This window comes from Siphateles boraxobius, unplaced genomic scaffold (assembly GCF_051911475.1).
Source record: "Siphateles boraxobius isolate OS27281-9 unplaced genomic scaffold, OSU_SipBor_1 77, whole genome shotgun sequence".
Classification (NCBI taxonomy): domain Eukaryota; kingdom Metazoa; phylum Chordata; class Actinopteri; order Cypriniformes; family Leuciscidae; genus Siphateles; species Siphateles boraxobius.
This window is the reverse complement of record NW_027509205.1, coordinates 10,585,713-10,599,295: the sequence shown is the minus strand read 5'-3', so window position 1 is coordinate 10,599,295 and position 13,583 is coordinate 10,585,713. Positions and strand designations below refer to the sequence as shown.

At 36.3% G+C, this 13,583-nt stretch overlaps 1 protein-coding gene across 3 annotated transcripts in view; it reads left to right on the top strand.

The window, feature by feature from the left end:
* Positions 1-13,583, top strand: part of fignl2 (fidgetin like 2) — a 42,665-nt gene that overhangs the window by 12,202 nt on the left and 16,880 nt on the right. The window contains exon 1 of one of the 3 annotated variants that reach the window (XM_077219058.1): positions 12,097-12,313. The exons of 1 other annotated variant lie outside the window; for it this stretch is intronic. The gene's annotated coding sequence lies outside the window, so the exon portion shown is untranslated. Of the gene's footprint in view, positions 1-12,096; positions 12,314-13,583 lie in introns of those variants that run through there. One more of the 3 variants, XM_077219060.1, reaches the window with a different exon arrangement.

The following is a 13,583-nucleotide window of genomic DNA, read 5'->3' as shown; positions in this document are numbered from 1 at the left end:
TTCACAGAAAAAAATAACCTCTGATAATTATTTGGAATGACATGAGTGAATAAATAATAATATTTTATTAATAATTTTCATTTTTAGGCAAAATATACAGTTAAATCCAATACAAAACATGTTTTAATTGCCTAATACATTTCATAATTTTTCCTTATCTTTTTCCATAATTTTTCTTGCTTCTTTTACCCTTTTGAATTGATAGGACAGAAAGGAAGAGCCCATGAAATATGGCGAGAAGAGTTCACAGAATCAGGAAATGACTCGAGACAAACTCTGTCCGTTTGAGCCCAACACACATATCTCCCGAGTTCTGTAAGCATTCTTTCTATTTAAAAAGCCACTGACAGAAATCAATTGATATTTTTTCTTTACTGTCATATTCATTATAGCTGAATGTATGCTTACAGTAAGAACATCCTCCCATCCCCTGACTATTCTATAGTCTCTCCTTTACAGTTTCATTCTCGAGTCTATACCTTACCTAAAGTCACTTCCACAGATGAATTAATGTTAATGGCTCTTACAATGTTTGCAGTGTAGTGCACATGAGCCACTGGGGCAGTCATGTAATGGAGGCTTATGAACTATTATTTCAATTGGCTGAAGGATAAAGGGACAAAGGGAACAGCTATAGATCATAAGAGGCCCTTATTAGAACAGTGGTACAAGTTGAATGATACAGCTACAGGATCAAATCTTGTCCAGCTATCAATCAATGCATGCATGCTTTGGTTAGCAATGTATAGTGACTATGATATACAATTCTGTGTCAAGTTAGGTGAGGAGGGTTTGCCATAATTGAAAATCATTCAGACAGTTGTACAGTTTAACCTTGAAACAGCACTGTCATGTGCAAGAAAACATTATTAGTTGGTGCCTAAGAGTATGGGAGATGTCAGTGTTGTATGCTGAGAGACTGGTCTTTTTGTATGAGATAACGTGCCTTTGTGAGTAATGCATTTGCTTTAGGGATCGCACTATTGATCGTATATAATTTGACTATTTATCAGCCTGTCTTATAATACTGAACTCGCAAGGCCTCACAGTAGATATCTTGTCTGCTCACCAAAGCTTTGCATTGTGTCATACATAGGAAGACGACCTTTGCTTAATATATCCTTAGATTTAATGTATAGAATCAATAGAAATATATAGAGTAGTGGAGTGTAAAACAAACCTAGGCAACCAGTGAAAATGCTTGCATTTTGCTTTTATTTTATTGTAGTATTTGACTGTATTCTTAAATACAGTTGCTCCCACTCTTATTGCATCTATTTTTAATTTATCTAATTTATTTTATTAAGGGACTTTCAGAACTTTGTAGAATTTGAATTTATTCTTAAATTTAGCTCTTACTCTTATTAGTTTTTTTTAAATGAATTTAAATATTTATTTTTGTGTTATATCAAATTGCGTACTGTCAGGTTTTTGACAGATTTTCAATGTGGTCTCAGACTTTTATATTTAAAGCCATAGGCAACCACTAACATTATCAAACATATTAGAGCTTCGAGACATTTACTGAAGATCAGTTTTTTTGCTTACTCCCAGGGAACATGGCTATGAAACATTTTTCTAAATAGACTGGCAGTTAATGACTAAGACATTTTTCACAGTTGTGTAAGCTTATTACAGAAGCTTAAAAGAACTGGACTGTAACCCAGTGATGGCACTTAGGGGAGCTGATGAACAGTTTTGAGACCACTAATAGATTCTGCGCTCTGGCAAAATGGATCCCGCCTCCACCCCAGCTTCTGTGTTGTCACTGTATTTGTGGATCAAATAAATTATTGATGGATAGCTGTTCGGGAACTCAATTACAGGCAGATTACTGAGGAAGGCGGACACTAGGAGACTGACGGCGTGATTGAATTAGCACCTTCGCACACAGAGAAATGTCCTTCAGACTCTGCCCTCCTTCCACGACTGAATGGTGATCCCAAATGCCTCAAGCCATTTCTGCCCACCTCTTGTGTTCATTTCAGCACTCTGTGCAGGTTTGAGATGCAGTTTCTATAGTATAAGGAAATTTGTTGGACCAATTATCATGTCTTTTGGATCAAATGGCCAACATAAAGTTGTATTTTTATATTTTATATGTGCATTTCCCCATATTTTCCGGCCCATTTGCTTTGATGGGCCTGCATTCAATGTGTCTATAATGGAATGATCTTACCAGAGGAGAGTATTCAGAGGCATTAATGTTTGGATGTGGTAATAAGGAGCTGTATATGTCTATGGATATGTTTACATACATTACTTGCACAGACCGTGGCACATCTGTTGAATATGTCTGTTGCAGCTGCTTCCATCTGAGCTTCAATAGGAGCAACAATGAGATTGATGTGGGCTGAAAATATATGTGCATAACTATTGGCATTTATTGGAATCTCATTCATATAACATGAAATGTTGAATTGGAATCTTGCCTCCCAAGGAAAGAAGCTATTACAAAGTTAATGTGAGCTCCGGATAGAAAGCTAGAGGCTGAATTGGGTGCATTTATCTTTTCTGCTGGTCAGCAATTGAAAGGAGAAAAAAAGGTTGCTGATACGAAGAAACACCTTTATTGAACAGATCAATTTGCTTCAGTCATCTGACTCTTTTTTTTTTTCTTCTTCTAAGGAGTTCTATATCCCTTTTCTGCACCCAGAGTCGGACATCCATTTGTTTTTGTAATTCATGCATAACGTGTATATGTGTCAGGGTTCTGTCACTTCTGTCTAGTTAATTTCTTGGTTTTGTGACAGAGCTCTGACACTCCTGGTTTTGTCTTGTCTTTGTCTGAGTGCGCGGTTTCGAGCGTCCTTGAGTTGTGCACTCACTTGTCTACGTGGGCATGGTGTTTGGATCCCGGCCGGCACGTCGATCTAGTTTGGTTTCGGCTCTGTGTCGGGATTTCAGACATCCATGCTCCGCCTGTTTGATTTCTGTTGTGAGCGCTCTTGATGAGCTTACGCTCGTTCTTGTGCGCTCTGTCTTGTCTTGTGAGCGTGCGGTTTCGAGGTTGCTCGGGCTGTAAGCTCTTCTGTCCACGTGTTTTGTGGAGCACGCGGTTCGTGTTTACATCGGCCGCGTGCTTTCATGTCATGTTTTGTCTTGTAGCCTACTGTCTAGCACGCAGCCTGTGTTTTTCAGATGTGTGCTTTCATGTTGTCATGTTTTGTGTGAACACGTGGCTAATGAGTGTTCTCATTAGCTGCGTGTTCATGTCTCCTTTTGTGTGAGCACATATGCCTTGTGATTTGTTTTACAGGCCATGTGCTTGTGTTTTTATCATGTTTGGTGTGAGCACATGGCTTGTCAAGTCAAGTCATTCCCCTCTGGGTAGTTTTTGTTTGTATTTTGTTTTATTTTATTATTAAAATAAAGCCCATCAACTCTGTACCTGGGTCCTCGCTCCTTTCACCACCCCCACACCTGACAATAGGGCCTTTATTTCATCTAGATTTTAGTTTAAAATCAATATGAATGTACACTTTACAATAAAGTTTTATTTGTTGACATTTATAAATGCAAAAGCTAACAAGTAGCAGCAATGAACAATACAGTATATTGCAGCATTTTTTTATCTTGGTTAATTTTAAATTTCTATATAGCCTACTAATGCATTTTTAACATTTTCAAATTGTATTAGTTAATGTAATGAATTAACAAGCAATAATATCTATTTTTTAATGGTCTAGATGAGAAAATACTGTAAACAACAACAAAAAGTTATGGTTGCCTAATAAATCTATTCAGCTGAAATGTAACCTTTTTATAAAATGTTGCCAGAAAAAAACTTGTAACCTTTTTTAAGCATTGTTAATCATCATTTAATTAAGTAATTTAATAATTATTTTTGCTTTCATTATTTTTAACTCTTTCTCTGCCATTAACAGAAATTTTCGTAATTTGTGTTGGGTTGTTAAATGTACACAGCCTAGCCTATGGAGGATTGTTCTTGTCGCCTAGCAACTGTGACAGCTGCCGTTGATGAGAGAGTAACGTTTGAACTAGACTTTTTTAAAACTTATTTTAAACTGTCTGAAAACAAAACAGGGTTGTCAAAATATGACTAAATATTTTCACCATGGTCCATTTCTGTTTATAATAAAGAGTATAAACTAAATATAATCACATCTTAGTAAGATATGAGTCAACATTTGTATCATTCATTAGATATCTGAGTATAGTTGAAACCCAATACTTGCGTTTAAAAGTGTAATTCGGCAATTTCTCTCAAAAAAATCCTGTCGTCACTAGCGCGCAATTAAGTCTGGTGTAGGCAAGGCCGCGAAGGATCCATCTTTTTTCACAGTTATATGGTTGGAGAGAGAAGCTACATATAAAATGTGTATGAAGCCATACTAGCTGCAAGCATAATAACTAAATTTAAAGGGATAGTTCACCCAAAAATGAAAATTCTGTCAGTAATTACTCACCCTCATGTTGTTCCAACCCCGTAAGACCTTCGTTCATGTTCGGAACATGAATTAAGATATTTTGGATGAAATCTGAGAGCTGGATCACTCCTCCATAGGCTTCTTCAGGGATTGAAACTTGCCACCCCCGAAAAGTCATTAAAGACATTGTTAAAATAGTCCAAGTGACTACAGTGGCTCAATCTTAAATTTATCAAGCGACGAGAATACTTTTTGTGCTTTATTTCAACTATTCATTTCCTTCTCTGTGGGCCTCTAGTCAGTTAATGACTAACTATTCAGTGTTAGTCATTAACACTGAATAGTGTAATTGCGTAGAGCTACGTCACACCTAGGCTCACTATTGGCCGACGCTGGTCATGTGTGTGATGCGTGTGACGTACAACGACAGAAGCTTACGCTATTATAGTGAACTGACTCGAGGCCCACAGAGAAGGAAATGAATAGTTGAAATAAAGTAATTATTTTTGGGGGTTTTGCGCACAAAAAGTATCCTCGTCGTTTGATAAACTTAAGATTGAGCCACTGTAGTCACTTGGACTATTTTTACGATGTCTTTAATAACTTTTCGGTGCTGGCAAGTTTCAATCCCTGAAGAAGCCTATGGACTAGTATGGAGGAGTGATCCAGCTCTCAGATTTCATCAAAAATATCTTAATTCGTGTTCCGAAGATGAACGAAGGTCTTACAGGGTTGGAACAACATGAGGGTGAGTAAATACTGACAGAATTTTAATTTTTGGGGGAACGATCCCTTTAAACCAAAATGCTGTTTAAGGTATAGAGTAGCCTATGTCATAATGCCAACTTCCCTAAATTATTGAATACCTACTACCCATTTATCCTCATTCTAAATGTACTAGACTCTTTTAGACTAGTTTTTACCTTTACATTTGCCCTTGTTTCTCATTGTTTAAATTGCTAAGAAAATCCTAAATGAGGACACCTGTTTGTGGCATTCATTGTCATTGGATTTTCTGACCTAGCTGGACAAGAGCCGGCTTTTGTTGCTACACATTTGTGTCGGTGTTCAGGAATATTCTGAGACTTTCCTTAGTGTTTCTATGCTAGATGGTGTACTCAAATGCAGTCTATGGCATAGGATTCAAATACATACACATTTATTGATAGACTATAAAAATCATGCTGATGTCAGCTTTACTGACAGCCTTGGGCTAACAGGCACCAGCAATATGGCTCACCACCAAGTTTTCCACGCAGTGTGGGTGGGTTGTATCAGTGTCTCCGTCTCTCTCTCCAGACGCCATTCTGGCTCCAGCCCCCCGCCACCAGTGTTTCAGCCTGTTCAATTTATTGCAGCTTCAGGCTCTCCGCTAGAGCCTCAAACCTTCGTCCTGCTAGATATATTGTGCTCATGTCAGTCAAAATTTTCATATAGGTGAATGTTTTCAGCCACACATTCTCCAACCATTGATCACTGCTGCTAAACGCTCTGCATCAGACAAACCACCTGACCGGTAATATTTTTTTTTGCAAACTGAAAAATATCCAATCAATATGTTGGCCGACTCGCTACTCTGAAACTATCAATCACAGAGAAGCAGAAAGGAAATCAACAGTACTAGATAACGCTGCGTTTATGCCTTTTAATGTCAATGTAAACAAAGTATGGACCTTGAATGGTAAACAGGCACTTGTGATTTGCCAAGTACAATGACATTGATCGGATAAGTGGCAACTGTGAACTTCATGAATCATGCAAGTGAGAATCGACTGGTGTGTATGCCAGCTGGAATGTGTCCATCTCTCTGTCCGTGACTCATCCATGCCAACTCAGAGTTGCAGCTATATTTAGAGTTCCTGACATCAGGTGCTGTTGAGGGAAGAGCTGGTGGAAATGTTATCCCGACACAATGGGCCAGTGGAGGTTTGAATGGACAGAAGGAGCTCAAATGACACACAGAGAGTTGCAGCCCAAAAGTTATTGTTCACATGTTGCCTAGGGGGGAAAAAAACACTTGAATGTTTATGCGCCATGTTCTATTGAGATTTGACAATTCTGACTGTTTTAGATTAGACTAGATTAGATTAGATTAGATTTCCAGAAGTGCAAATAGCAATGTCTATGACATAAAAAATAAAAAGTTCAAAGTTATGAGGTAGAGAAAGTTGAGAAATGCAAATGACACACTTGTATGTTTGTTTGTTTGAATTTTTTTTCCTTCTTTTTGAGACCGAAGTTATAATAACTATATTTTTCAAAGAGGCCATTTCAAGTGTGTAATCAAATTTACTTTATTTTATTTTACAAAGTTTCTATTAGGGCCAGTGTTGGTTGATTTAGGGCCAGTGTTGGTTGATTTAGCTTTATTGAGGTATTATATATATATATATATATATATATATATATATATATATATATATATATATATATATATATATATATGGTATGACATTTAAATTGGTAGGTGAGTTATAAATGTACTGACATTACATTATGTGAACAAACTAAATGATAGCTATATTTAATAGACACACACGCTGTTTAGTCACACATGAATGGCAACCATGCGAGTGGTTAGCCACAGTAACCAAAGTTCGACCCTGCAGCTAGTGGATTAGCCCACCTCTGTCTTTAATTAGAGGTCTAAAGCACTCTCATCTGACTCCTCTTTCAGCCTTAGAAGAGCATTGGTACTCTTAAGAAAATTTAAAACCACATACTTCCACTGAAGTCTTTGCGGGTATAGTTTGCAATATTTCTGAGATGGTTTCCACACAGCTCTAAAAACACAATATAACCAAATGTGACTAGTATCTCATGGTTCAAATTTTTTTTCTTTCTTTTTTCATTGTCTTTCTTTCAGTAGTTTACAATGACTATTTTCCAAGGCTGCGCCAGTCTAAACTAGACTGAGCATGTATATGTATTGTGTTTGGAATGGTATTAAAATCTAAATTCATCATGTGCTGCCCTGAACACCATGCCTGCTGCACTACACAGAAAGTTCATGTTTCTCTGTGGGCTGTCACATGTTCCAAGCCAGATTAGCAGCCTTGCATGGACGTGACTGGGCGTCTGTGGGAAATGAAGGCGTAAAAATGGAGCCCAGTTGCTTTTTTTTTGTTTCAGTCTGAAATGAGAGATATCTTTTCTGTTTTTTTTTTTAACTGATAGAAGATCAGCAATGAAAGGCAGGAGTAAACAAAAAGAATCCCATTCAGCAAGTTTCTTGCTTTCTATCTTCCTCCATTGACTCAAACCCCAACTTAGTGGAAGCACAGAGCATAAATAGCTGAGAAATGTCTTTTCTGAGGAGCCAAAGTGCTGGATTTAACCCCTCTGCACTGATCCCCCAGGCTGCTGCTTAGTTCTTCAATTTTCAGCTGTTAGAGATAGAATAGGAATAATAAACATCTGAAACAGCCAGTAATAATCCATCTGACCCCTCTCCCCTCCTCTGTATGGCACAGAGGCCAGGCTAGAGTTTCAGTCTGTCCTAATCTCTGCCAAAGACTCTGCACTCGCCTGGCCGACTAATGACACCATATCACCAAACTTCAGCAGCCTGGGACTGATTATCACCACATTCATGCGCACACCCCCCAAAATCTCTCTCTCTCTCTCTCTCTCTCTCTCTCTCTCTCTCTCTCTCTCTCTCTCTCTCTCTCTCTCTCTCTCTCTCTCTCTCTCTCAAAATGTTTATTTTTTATGGATTTATTTATTATTTCCATGTGGAATTAAAAGTAACACAGTGTGTCTGTGTCATATCCAATGAGTTCTTCAAAAAGTGTCTTGTCACACTGATAATGTCATGCTATTGATCAAGTATATCAAACTAAATATGTTTTTTTTATCTTCTTACATTTGTGTATAATCCTGACATTTTTCCAGTCTTGCCCTATGTAAGGCTTGTACTTTTTTTTCTTGTTTTTTTTAAGATGATTGCCCTATTTTATATTTGTTCATCTATGGCAGAGAATGAACACATGTCTTTAGGAGAGGCATTCTCTCTGGCTCTAGAATGGCATTGTCTAATTATAGGCTCATTTTATTTTAGGTGGTTGCTGGAAAAAGCATGACAATATTTCCTCTACCAGCCATGTGTACCACTCAGCAGTGTACACCTGTCACCTAAAATGAGACATGAAAATTAGCCTTTTTAAGCCGAACAGTGCAGCAATAGCCAGAGTAAATCTGGCACACTCCCTAAAAGCTGTCACACACTCATATCACATATGAAGGTATATAGAATTTCATATATCACTACCTTTCAAAAAGTGTTCTCTCTGGTCATTTTTTTTCAGGATTCTCTGATGAATATAAAATGAAAAAAACAGCATTTATTTGAAATAGAAATCTTTTGTAACATAAATATCTTTGTCACACATGATCAATTGAATTCATCCTTGCATTTCTTTAAAAAGATTCTTACTGACACCAATGAATTATTTGGGTCAGTAAGAATTATTCATTATTCAACTATTTATTTTTATAAAAATATTTTTCTCTGCTAGAAATTGTTCTTTGTGAGTGCTTTATCTTGCAAAATATTAATTTATATATTATTTAATATATACATTTTTTTTAAAGATAATAAAAAAAAAATATATATATATATTCTTTTTTTTCTGCAATTACTAATGACTACGAAAGTAATGGAAAAATGTATTGGCCATAAGGTGTGAGAAACTGTAGCACAGATGAATGCAGCCTATTTTAGTTTAAAACTGAAAATCACTAGCATGTCATCTTCATTAAGGGTTGTGCTGGAGTAGTCCTGCTCTTTTGCTCGCTTAATGAGTACCAGCGGGGGAACACTGGAAGGCTTGCGGCTTCTCATTCAACCAAATTACTTATTACCCTGATTCATCACTGGGCCGTCATTCGTGCACCTGAACCCCCTGCACTGTACAGGCGGAAGATGGAAAAGCTGCTAAAAGCTGGCATGACCTCCAGCAATGAGGTCAGATTGAGATTTTCAGCGTTTTCGGTCATTAGCTGTGTTTCTCATCCATAGTGTTTGTTTTGGAGTCCTGCAAGTAAGCACAGCTGCTCTGTTCTTTTGTGCTTATAATCTAATATGCTCACAATATAATGTGGTCAGTGAACATGTGGTGTTTGAGGTTGCACTGGGTGGTGAAATGTGCATACTTGAGGTTGATTTTATGAGTGACACCTGTCAAACTCCCTCTATCCCTCTCTGTTCCTCCCTTTCTAGCTCTGATGTAAGACTGCTTTGTGGTCATTAGTGCTGCACTCAGCAGGCTTGCAGTAGCCAGACTGCTTACCTCAGCATTAATGCTTTATTTTTTTCTCTTCTGGTAGGCAATAGAGTGATGGGCCAGCATCGTCTCAAGACCCTGCCAGGCTTCTCCAGTATACAGCCACTATTTTATTCCAATTATAGTCAGCCTTTTAAGAAAAACTGCACTGTTAATAGAGACTGACACACAGTTAATCTATGTTTCCGCATGGCATTGTAAACGCTTTTATTTAGCATTTCCACTTTTTAAATGGTGGCTTGCGCACTTTTAAGCTACAAAGAGTTGAAATAAAAGAATGAAAATGGCCGTCTACCATTTCACCCCGCGTTTTGTGCTGAGCAGCAGTGATTTCCACTGGTGCGCCACTAAGAATAGTACCGGTTAAGGCTTTTTGTGAGGAAGTTTCTTTTGAACGGGGGTGGTGCTGAATGGCAGCATTATGGGGATAAAAGACCTTTGTTGGACAAAGGATAGTTTTATAGATGCTGATGGAGCAAGTTGCTGTGTAGAGTTGACTTGGTTACTTGTTGCACGGTGGGCTTTTTTCCTTAGGGGGTGTTGAACGTTTTAATTTCTTTCTTTTTTTTTTGCTCAAACAATTTCCCCAATGTTTTAAACACTGAAGTCTGCATGTTTTTTGTTTTTAGGTGTATTCAGAGGCGATACAGTAATATGATGGAGATTTACACCACAAGTGCCATGCAACGCGTTACATTTGGATGCGACGGATTTTAGTGCACATTGCTAAACACAGCGCTCTAAAAACAGATCCTCAGCTGTGCAGAAATGCTCCATACACAACCTCACACACTCTTTACACTCCTCACAAATTGCTGATGAGCTCCAAAAATAAAAGCACAGGACTCTCCAGTCCACCTGTGAAAATGTGGGAGTCAGAATGTAGGTTCCATTACTTCAGGCCTCTCTTATATGCTAACATGCTAAATGTTAAGTGTGGCAGCTGCAGTCATATCATGTGTTCAAGCATTTGACCTGACACTTTGAGCTTTATGCTAAACTGAAACCAATTTTTTAATGTTAAAATAAAATGATTCACTATGATATTGAGTGAATTGAGTTGTTTCAGCATTTTCTTTATTTATTTTGAAATAGGCACAGAAACAGAGCTGAATCGCTTGAGCATGTCAGACTGGACTTTGGTGTCAATAAAGTGTTCCTGTAGCGGTCATGACTTTTGCTGATGCAAGTCCAGTTAACAGATACAAAAATGATTGTCTTAGAAATTTCAACCAAATTGAGGCATAAATTATACATTTTGATAATATAATATTTTACATATAAAAGTGTAAAAGAGTCTATTTGAAAGCTTCAAGTAGGCTATGTAAATCTTTGATCTAGAATAAGACTCTCTTTAAGTTACAAAAAATTGTTCTATACTGATTTGAGGTGAAAATTATGCATTTTCATAATACAATGTTTTTATATATCTATAGTTGTGAAAGTCCATTTAACAACTAAGTTAAGTCACTGATCAAGAAATGTCCTCTAACCTGAAGCATAAATTATACATTTTGATAATCTGATTTTTTACCATAAACTACCAGTCAAAAGTTTGGGGCCGATAAGATTTTAAAAACAAATTTGAAAGAAGTCTCTTATGCTCACCATGTCTATATTTATTTGATCAAAAATACAGTAAAACAGTCATATTGTGAATTATTATTACAATTTAAAATAACTGTTTTCTGTTTTATTATATTTTAAAATATATTAAATATATATATTGTAAAATTTATAATTTTCAGTATCATTACTCCAGTCTTCAGAGTCACATGATACTTCAGAAATCATTCTAAAATGATGATTTGGTGTTCAAGAAACATTTCTTATTATCAATGTTTATCAATGAAAACAAAGTGTCTTGCTTAATATTTTTTGTGGATTTTCAGGATTCTTTGCTGAATAAGTTCAAAGTTAAAAAGAACAGCATTTATTTGAATTATAAATCTTTTGTAACATTATAAGTGTCCTTTGTGTCACTTTTGATCAGTTTAATGCATCCTTGGTGAATTAAAATAATTATTTATTTAAAAAAAACTTAATTATGAGTTTGTGATCTTAAATGGTTTAGAAATGTCTTATTGGACTCACTTTAAGTTATAATTAAAGTTACAGTAGTAATTTGTCGCATAGTGTTTATCCTATATAGTATTGATCAGTATTTCAGAGTCAGGAGTAATTTTGCAATTTTCGACCAAAATAAACATCTTCACACTAATTCCCTCAGGGACTAGCCTAGCTCAGCCTCTGCCTTTCCCTCCACCACAACTAGCTTCTCTATTTCTCTCTCAGGAAAAAAAAGAAAAAAAGAATACAAGCCTGCAATCCAAGCATGATTGGTCAGCTGCCCCCACCCCATAGCCCTCCTCTCATTCTCCCTCTCTCTGCTTAAATAGTTTTAACAAAAAATAGAGAGAGAGAGAGAGGTAGGGAGAGGGGGATGGGGAAAGCTGGGGGAGGGTAATTGTGTGTGTGTGTGGGTGCTCTGTTGTCACTGGTTGGGAGAGAGAGAGAGAGAGAGTTTAGTCTGTCCCATATGTGGAAAAAAAGCATAGTACTGCACACACGAGCCTGTCTGCTCCAGGGATTATCTAACAGCTTTTGAATCTGATGTGGAAATGCAGGCATGAGTAGGTGAGTTTACCTTGACTATTAAACTGGACAACTTGCTGCTGTTTTTCATCTGACGCTGTAAATGATTGAAAGTCTTAACTCTGCATTGCACTGTCCTCTACTTCTCCTGATAGCCTGTACACTTCTTCTTCTCTCCGTTTCATTGCATTCTCCCTCCTTTAATGTGAAACAGCCTCTTCTGCATTCCCCGCACTGCATGCAGGTGTCGGTTTTTAGGCAAACAACTCTTGCTGTCTGCATGTGTGTGCATGAGTCTGGTATATGGATGTGTCAGGCTTCATTCTCAGCAAGTTTAAAGGTTGTCTATTTAGGATAGTATTTCAGTCAGTGATCAAATGTAAAAGCTTCCATGTCAAGTTTAAAATATTGTAAAAGCATCACCCTGGAATCAAGTTTTGTATTTTTTCTAACAATATTAACAATAGTCTAACAATATTACTTTTTTCGCACAATTTGTGTCACAAAACCAAGTTACATTAAAGAGATAAAATATACAACATAAAAATATACTATATTAATTAAAGTTTTAAGCCATTTTTAATTTTGTATTAAAACCTATGAACCTCTAAATATAGTATATTAAATAAAATAATTTTGTGTTTTATGTTGTTTACTCATATTTACAGGTGTGTGTATGTATGTATATATATATATATATATATATATATATATATATATATATATATATGTATGTATGTGTATATATGTATATATCATCTTGACCAGATTCAACAATAAACTGATCATTAAAACATTAGTGTGATTAAAAATACATATTTACACATTAACACAAAATAAACTCTGTACACTTAAAACTATTTATTTCATTTTTAAGCATCATTTTCTAAAGAATAGTGTGTCAGTTGCCTTTTCATTTCCTGAAAGCAGGGCCGGACACCATGCTGTTTGACTAACATTATTATGTCATATTTTTCATTCATGTGTGAGCTATCCTACACGATCACTTGAGAAGGAATGACGCTGTCCTTTGGGACACACCAAACAAATTGTTCATTCTGCATTTTTAGATATAATAAATTCACCAGATATTACATTTTTATTATTTATTTAAAAAAATAATAATAATATTTGTGAGTCATTTCAGAAACAAATTTTCTATCACTAATATGCTTCAATAATAAATAAATTATTTATATACTTTTAAAAATAAATTATATATAATGCTATTTATTCATTCACTGTAAAATAAATTGTGTGTGTGTGTGTGTGTGTGTGTGTGTGTGTGTGTGTGTGTGTGTGTGTGTGTGTG